The sequence below is a fragment of the Ostrinia furnacalis genome, unplaced genomic scaffold (genome assembly GCF_004193835.3).
Source record: "Ostrinia furnacalis isolate ACB-3 unplaced genomic scaffold, ASM419383v2 OfSCF0534, whole genome shotgun sequence".
NCBI classification, from domain to species: Eukaryota; Metazoa; Arthropoda; class Insecta; order Lepidoptera; family Crambidae; genus Ostrinia; species Ostrinia furnacalis.
The window spans coordinates 32,005-39,840 of record NW_021130773.1 but is presented as its reverse complement, the minus strand read 5'-3'; the positions used below and the strand labels follow the sequence as shown (position 1 = coordinate 39,840).

At 36.9% G+C, this 7,836-nt stretch overlaps 1 protein-coding gene across 1 annotated transcript in view; it reads left to right on the top strand.

Annotated features, from left to right (window-relative positions):
• The first annotated feature begins 522 nt into the window (after positions 1-522).
• Positions 523-7,836, top strand: part of LOC114366096 (alpha-tocopherol transfer protein) — a 28,745-nt gene continuing 21,431 nt past the window's right edge. The window contains exon 1 of the mRNA XM_028322884.1: positions 523-599. The gene's annotated coding sequence lies outside the window, so the exon portion shown is untranslated. The remainder of the gene's footprint in view (positions 600-7,836) is intronic.

Here is a 7,836-nt window from a genome sequence, read left to right as displayed (position 1 = left end):
ACCTAGTCTGAAACATGACTAAAAGATACAACTTTTTAACGACAACCTACTACTTTGGATAGCCAGACCTTCACTGGTTGGGTTTCGTTGGAGGCTAAGCTGTATATCCTGGGCATACAGGAGTTGCAGTGGTGGGAAAGTATGATGCGATAAGTCCCGTATGGATATTTAGCCTATACAGGGTGTTAGGTAAATGGGTATATGAGCCGACACTAGCCCATGTTAACATGGGCATAATGGTATGGTGAAGTCAGAAATTTGATATCATCATTTTATTATTTTTTTATTTTCATACAAAATAAATTTTATAAATTCCGATTTGTATGGAAATTCAAATAATTAAAATGAAGATATCAATTTTCTGACTTCACCATACCATTTATATGCCCATGCTAACATGGGCTAGTGTCGGCTCATATACCCATTTACCTAACACCCTGTATAGGGTTAGTAATCAATCTAGAGGCCAATCTTCATGATGATAGAGCTTACTGCATCACAAATTAGTTGTGGCCACGAGCCCGAGACAGATCGCTGCGCGCGCGCCTCTCGTGAGTCAGTTAGGCGCAGACACACGGCTCTACGCCACGCGGGTGCGGGTATGAAAACTTCCTTATTTCTTTCGATTATCGATCGTATTAAAAGTATGTTTAAGTTAAAAAATGCTAAGTATTTGACTGTGTTTGAGTTTTTTGATGTGTTTTGGTGAAGTTTTTGTTTTTAATATCGATAGTTTTTTTCGTGTTATGACAAATTTTAAAAGCTCAAGTGTTCAACAATGCGTAAAGTTTTTCCTCATATTAAATTTTTTTGGTCAGAGCTTTCGGTCGGAGTTACATTGTTTTTTTTAAGTGATACCCATCATTTTTTCTACCATCAGAAAATAACTTTTTGGAAATGTACAGAAGGGCCATGCCCATCCCTTTCGCTCTGTTTATAATGTTCTAATTTATGTGGATTATTTATTGATCGGTTCATTTTTGTTTTGTGATATTGTAGTTTTTAAACTAACATATTAAAAAGTTTTAATATGTGATACCTACACCCTACAGTATTGTAATGTTACATTTAATTATGTGATCAACTGAGTACCTACATGCGTTTGACTGAAGAAATACTTATTTACAGTTATAAATTGTAAAAACACTTGAGTCAATCTACACCGTTGTTCAATTAAAGGATAAATTGTTATTTTCTTGTCTTCAAGGTCAATAAATAATATGTTTTCACCTAAGTTACATACTTATGTACCTATATCAAGAAAAATAACTTCCTTAAGCATTCTAGATTGTGATATTTAACCGTATAATATTCCAATACGGTAGTGGTATGGTATAAATTATGGTATTTTATTTGAAGTGGTTTCTACATAATTATTAATATCTTGGAAGCACCAGTTTTACAACTGTTTAGTTTATTAAGTAGCGCCTTGTATGGAACACCAAATGCGTAGATATACAAATGGACGGCGTATAATTATGGTCATGGATAAAATAATGTTTTGGTTGGACACTTTTAGACAGAAAAATCATATTGTTCTTAAGTATTAACATTTTCAAATTGAAATAATATTTTTAGTTCAACTCTCGAATTATTATTTGTTTAAATAAAAGTTTGATTACTTAATTTTTCATTAGGTTGTTCCCATGCATTTTCTACGCTGTAGTTGGGCTTCGATTCATAAAATTAAATAAGACACAATCAGTAAACAACAATTTTCTAATGGCGGTTCCCATTTTGCATGGGACTAATGCCCGTTTTCACCATCAATCCCTAATTTTTAAGTGACCCCTATGAAAACAAAATTAATGTTATGTGTTACCATACGGGTCACTAAAAAAATAGGGATTGATGGTGAAAACGGGCATAAGTATCTTTGTATCTTTCTGAATCGATCAATCGCTTCGCTACGTCCCTAAATGGTAGATGCATCAGAATCGAAATCGATTACAAATATTACATTGTCTAGAGACCCTGAGACCGTACAAAAGAAGACCAAAAACGTGTGAATTGTGTACCTAATCACCAGCGAGCCAACCTTTGCTTTATTTGGATCTGGTTCATAATGAGTATTCGTTGTTTGTTTACCATAGCTGTGAGGCGTCTTATATCTTGGTATCTGATGTAGAGATAGATAACGCCGTGTTATGCCGAAAATTGCACCAAATCATTACACTCAGTGGACCGACGAGATCATAAAAGTAGCAGGAAAGCGCTAAAGGCAGGCCGCTACCAACCGGGTAACATGGAAAGCATTGGGGAAGGCCTACTATGTTCAGCAGTTGACGTCCTATGGCTGAGATGATGATGATGATGATTGCACTTGGTATGCTGACACTCCTATAAAAAAAAATAACTGTGAAAATCAGACTCTTACGTCGAATGGGCCCACTCTTAACTTGACCCGCGGTGAGGTTTCCCACAGAATGCATTATTTTGATTTTTTTTGTGATAATGCACTAAACTACAAATTATCTAATTACTTAGTTAGCCACTATCTAATTAATCTTTTGTTCTTTCATTTTACCTTTTTGATAAACGTCTGAATCAGATCTAGCTTTTAATTAGAAGGTATCTAACGTAAAATCTAGAAAAATATAAACAATACTATCAACTTGACCGACCATACGACTCGTGTAACATTTTAAACAGCATTGATGTTCGTTTGTTTTCATGGGCTTCAGATTTTCTTTTGTTTCTGTTTGATGCCAAAATTGACGATTGATTGTTTATAAGAGTAGGCGCACACCATTGATTTTTTTTCAACCGACTTCAAAAAAGGAGGAGGTTCTCAATTCGACCCGTATGTTTTTTTTTTCTATGTTTGTTACGCGATAACTCCGCCAATTATGAACCGATTTGAACAAATCTTTTTTCGGCGTATAGGTAATACCTCAAGGGTGGTCCCATTTAAATTTAATAATAGAAAAAATAACCCCCAAGGGTGGAAAATTGGGGATGAACTTTTTTATACTCAATATCTCCGCCGATTATAAATCAATTTGAACGATTATTTTTTTGTTGAATAGGTATTATCAAAAAGGTGGTTTCATGCGAATTTGAAGAAAATATTTCACCCCCAAGGGTGGAAAATTGGGGATGAACTTTTTTATACGCAATATTTTTAATTTTTAGTTTTTTTTCGTGTTCACGCATTTGAAGTCGGTTTTATTTTTTTAAAAAGTTAATTGTTAGTTGGCCGATAGTTGTGCCCGATTTTAATTTGTATGAAGAATCGGCCAAATCGAATCGGCGTAGTGTGCGCACTCCCATACATGTCCATACTGATCAACTGCCCGACATGAAACTGCGAGAGGGGAGTATGTGTGAGTGCGGCGAGAGTGAGGAGGACAGGCACCACGTTCTGTGGTACTGTCCCCTGTATGAAGACCTGCGGTGTGAGATGCTGAGTGGGATAGCGCTCTCGGAGGGCTACGGTCCTGCGTGGTACCCCGATCTAGTCAGCTCGGAGGCGAACTTCGCGCGGCTGCGAGGTTTCGCGCACGCGTGGCACAGAAGGCGGAACGGACAGACGCCTAGCGGCCAGGCACCGGATGGTGCCAACGTGATAGTGGAGTCCATGCCCCAGAAGGGGGAGAGTGGCAAGGGACAAATGGACAAAGATTAAAGAACTTGTAGAGAGTCAAGAATTGCGCCCGGTGGAGTGCAATCTGCCGTAGGCAGCCGCAATTCCGCGCGCATCTCTCAAGATTCGGCCACAATAACCGCGAGGTTGGTATGGCCATGGGTGGTGGTGGGATTTGATCAACTGCCCGACTAAACTATCGGCCGACGAAAAATCAACGGTGTGCGCCTACTCTGATTGTTTATAAGTGAGTATTTTTTTTTTTAACACTTGGGGCCTCGTTCACCATCTCATTCTCCGAGTAAAGAGTCAAACGGGCAAGGTACAGTCAGCATAAAATAGTTCGTGACACCCAAAGTGGCCAAAAAGTTCGCAAGCCGTCTTTGTTACAATAAAATTGGAATAAGGTTGTGTTGTCATCTTTTTGGCCACTTTGGGTGTCACGAACTATTTGACGCTGCTGTACTTGTTGCTTAACCTTTAACTGGTGACAAGCGGTCTCACAGGCCGGGCGGCATCAGTGAAACATCGTTTCACCCCCTTCCCCGTTCTTCCTATATTTCACCGCTTCAGTAGCTTCAAGTTTAGTTGTGTCTACGCCGTAGATAAGGATATTTGCATAATTTAGCTCCAAATCGGCAAGTTACATCGATGTAAAGTTCAGCAGCGGTCTCTCAGACCGCATGTCACCAGTTACGTAACATTTTTTTCATACAATTTTTTGGTATTTTTACAGTTTTTACTTGCAATTGATATTTAAATAACTCCAAAAAAGAAGCGTAAGATCATTTGTTGGGAATATAGTGCCATACTTCATGAAACGACTTGAAAATTTGCCAGTTGAAAAATATCTGGAAAAGGAAGACTCAAGTGGGTCGGAAGCTGAATTTATGTTCCTGAAAACATCGTTCTGGAGCAAAGTGACCATGATTAGAAAGCCAAAGAAAGTGTTTTTGAAGATGAAGGACCAATTGATGAAAATCAGTCAGAAAGTGAAAATGACGGTCCACCTTTATGCCGAACAATGAATGCCCTGACAGCCAATAAAAAAAAAAACAAAAGTTTAACCACTGCCAGTTTTCTAAAATTATAGGTTACCTACGTGTGATAGGTTTTTTTTAAATTGATTAATATTTTAACTATAATAAAAAATACTATTTTTGTTATAATTTGTTCATTCAAATTTCTTTTTTTGCGATTATCGATCTCATCTCTAGTTTTTTGATTTTTATTACTACATATAATTTAATAGCAAGTTCTGCATTAAAAATGATATCTAGAGTTTGTTAATTTATTTTAATTTAATTGTTCTATATGCTAATAATCTGTTTTTAAAGATTTAGGTATGCTTACCTTACCTACTTTCTATGCTACAGTCTTGATACGGTAGCGGCCTCTCAGACCGCACGTCACCAGTTACGTTACACAAAAACCATGTCACCAGTTAAAGGTTAAAGTCACGAGTAGCAACGTAAAATTGCGTCCACGCGTACTGTGAGGCCTTATAGTAATGTTTGTGAATACGGGCGTTAATCAGGAAGTAATTACTCACTCAGAACTTTACTCAGTGGTTTTGAAAGCCCTTGGTGTTGTATTTAGTGTAAAAAATAATGTCTAATAGGTTGTCACGTGTAAGTGCCACTGTATCTAAAATAATACCGGAGAAAACATAACCCGCCTTCTGGCGCAGTCGGGTAAAATAGGATAATGGCAATCACAAAACTATATGGAAGAAAATTATACAAACAATATCATACTTAGTACAGTCAGCATCAAATAGTTCGTGACACCCAAAGTGGCCAAAAAGTGGACAACACAACCATATTCCAAATAACAAAGACGTGTTGCGAACTTTTTGGCTACTTTGGGTGTCACGAACTACTTAACCTGACTGTAACAAAGACGCGTTGAGAACTTTTTGGCTACTTTGGGTGTCACGAACTATTTGAGGCTGACTGTACTATAAATTGTAAGCAAAGCCCAATTTTATCCTCAGGGTAGACTGCTATGGTCAAAACAGTTTTATAGGTCACGATGGGTCGGACCTTGTCCTTATATAAAACTGGATTGGCAACAGTTTTCAAGATGACCAGGATCATTAATAAAGAGCTTTTTGGCTTAATTAACCCCATTCAGATCGCCTTTAATTGAAGATGATTCGGAGAAATTACTTTGAAAGAAAGAAAAGAAAGAAAGAAAGAAAAGTATTTATTCGATGCTAGTACAAAATAAAATAACAAATAGATATAACAAAACCAAACACTAAAGTACATGCACCAAAATGGCATCTGCTCAGTATAAGCCATATAAGCCGCATTCTTGATGGATACCTTATCTGTTTCTGTGCTTACTTTTCACAAAACTACAAACTTAATTTTCTTCGTAAAGCAAATAAATCCATTCGAAGATAAATAATATGTACCTACCTAGTTCTAAGAATTTACCTATTTTTTTTTAACAGTCAAGAATATTTTCTAAAAAAATATTCAATTTACAGGCTTAAGTACTACCGTTTCATAATGTTTTCTTATAACAATAGATGGAATTTATCAACAATCTTACCACCGATTGAATCCGGTAATTTTGTCACCTAATTACTTTAAAACAAGAGTTGGAATCGCTCAATGTCGTAAAATAAAATAAAAGTTTTCTTAAATCATTAGAGTCATAATTATACAGCTCGGTGCCAATCTAATTCAGCTTTACTTGTTTGCAAGATTAGGAGTTTTTATTGGCGCGGCTCATAATGATGACAAATCCCCGATTACTCTAAAACGTGTCATAATAGTGCAGGTCACCTCTATAACACAATAACAAGCGCATCACTAAGTTTATCGAAGAAATAAGTTCACTACGTATTACTTAAGGAAATGTCTCGCCTCTGACCTCTACCAACGTCAGCCCACGCGCAAAACAACTGCTACCACGTTATCGATACATTTTAATCGATGCCCGCACATCACTACGCCTGATGCGGGAAGTAACCTTGGTTCGGCCTTCTCTGACTATAGTAGCTGCTTTTGAAATGCAGTTGGGTGTTTATAGTTTATTAATAAGCTTGCAATATTCTATGATTATTGGATAATGATCCGATTTGTGATGGATATGTGGATATGTGCGATAGAATTTTGTAAACAAATCGCGGGATTTGTAAATCTTATGGCGGATAATTGAGAAGGAAATAGACGCTGTTAGATGCATGTATTTTGGAATTTAGATCAGTTTGATGTTGATGAAGTTAAAGTTAAATCTTCATAATGTAGTACACAATATTGGTCTATATTTGGCGGTCTTGCCCCTGACTAATTAAAACGATTCGTGTATAAAATTATTCGATTGTTTAAAGGTAACTCACAGTGACAAAATTTGACTGCTAATTGAATTAGCAGAAAAGTAGCCCTTTGTGTACATGAAATGTTGAACAATTTTACACTATTATAAGGATGTTTTTAATTATGCGGATTTTATCACGGTTTGTCCCGCATGCGTGATACTCGCAAGTGTCCATTCATTCAAGTAGGTATTAATATTGTAATGCGTGGAATGAATGCCACAAGCAAGCACAATCGTGTTATTTTGACATAGTTATTGGGCGCCACATTATGTTATTGTGTGTCGAGATGAGATTAGCAAGTTAATTCCAAGTAGGTAGATGTTTTTTATAGATCAATTAAGACTCCAAACCAGACTTAATTCATTTCACACCAAAGACAACAGTATTTATCTTGACTGAATGATTCGTAGACGAATCCTTGGATTGGCACATCTCTTATTTCCTCGTTACGACATGCCTAGAATATGCAACCCATTGTCTATTATAAACATTAATAAAAATAGTATATGTATATCAGTCAATGAACGCGGAACTCGTACAATCACATACAATCAATAACATACAACATACAGCTCACCTCGTCTGAACTCGGAGGTCGTATTCAAATGGTGCCGATGCTATCGCGAATTTAAATAAACAATGCTACGACTTATTTATTTGTATTATATACTAGCTTTCCGCCCGCAGCTTCGCCCGAGGTTTTCCCGGAAATTATTCGAATTTTTCTTGCCGTAAAAACCATCCTTGGACTTCAAGGAACATTAAAAAAATAATTGGTAAAATTGGTCCAGGCGTTGTTGAGTTATGCGCTTACCAACACATTTTGCAATTCATTTTTATAATATAGACTATTTTTCCGCCCGCGGCTTCGCCCGTGTGGAATTTTTCGGTCCTATGACAATCAGCAATAATGTGG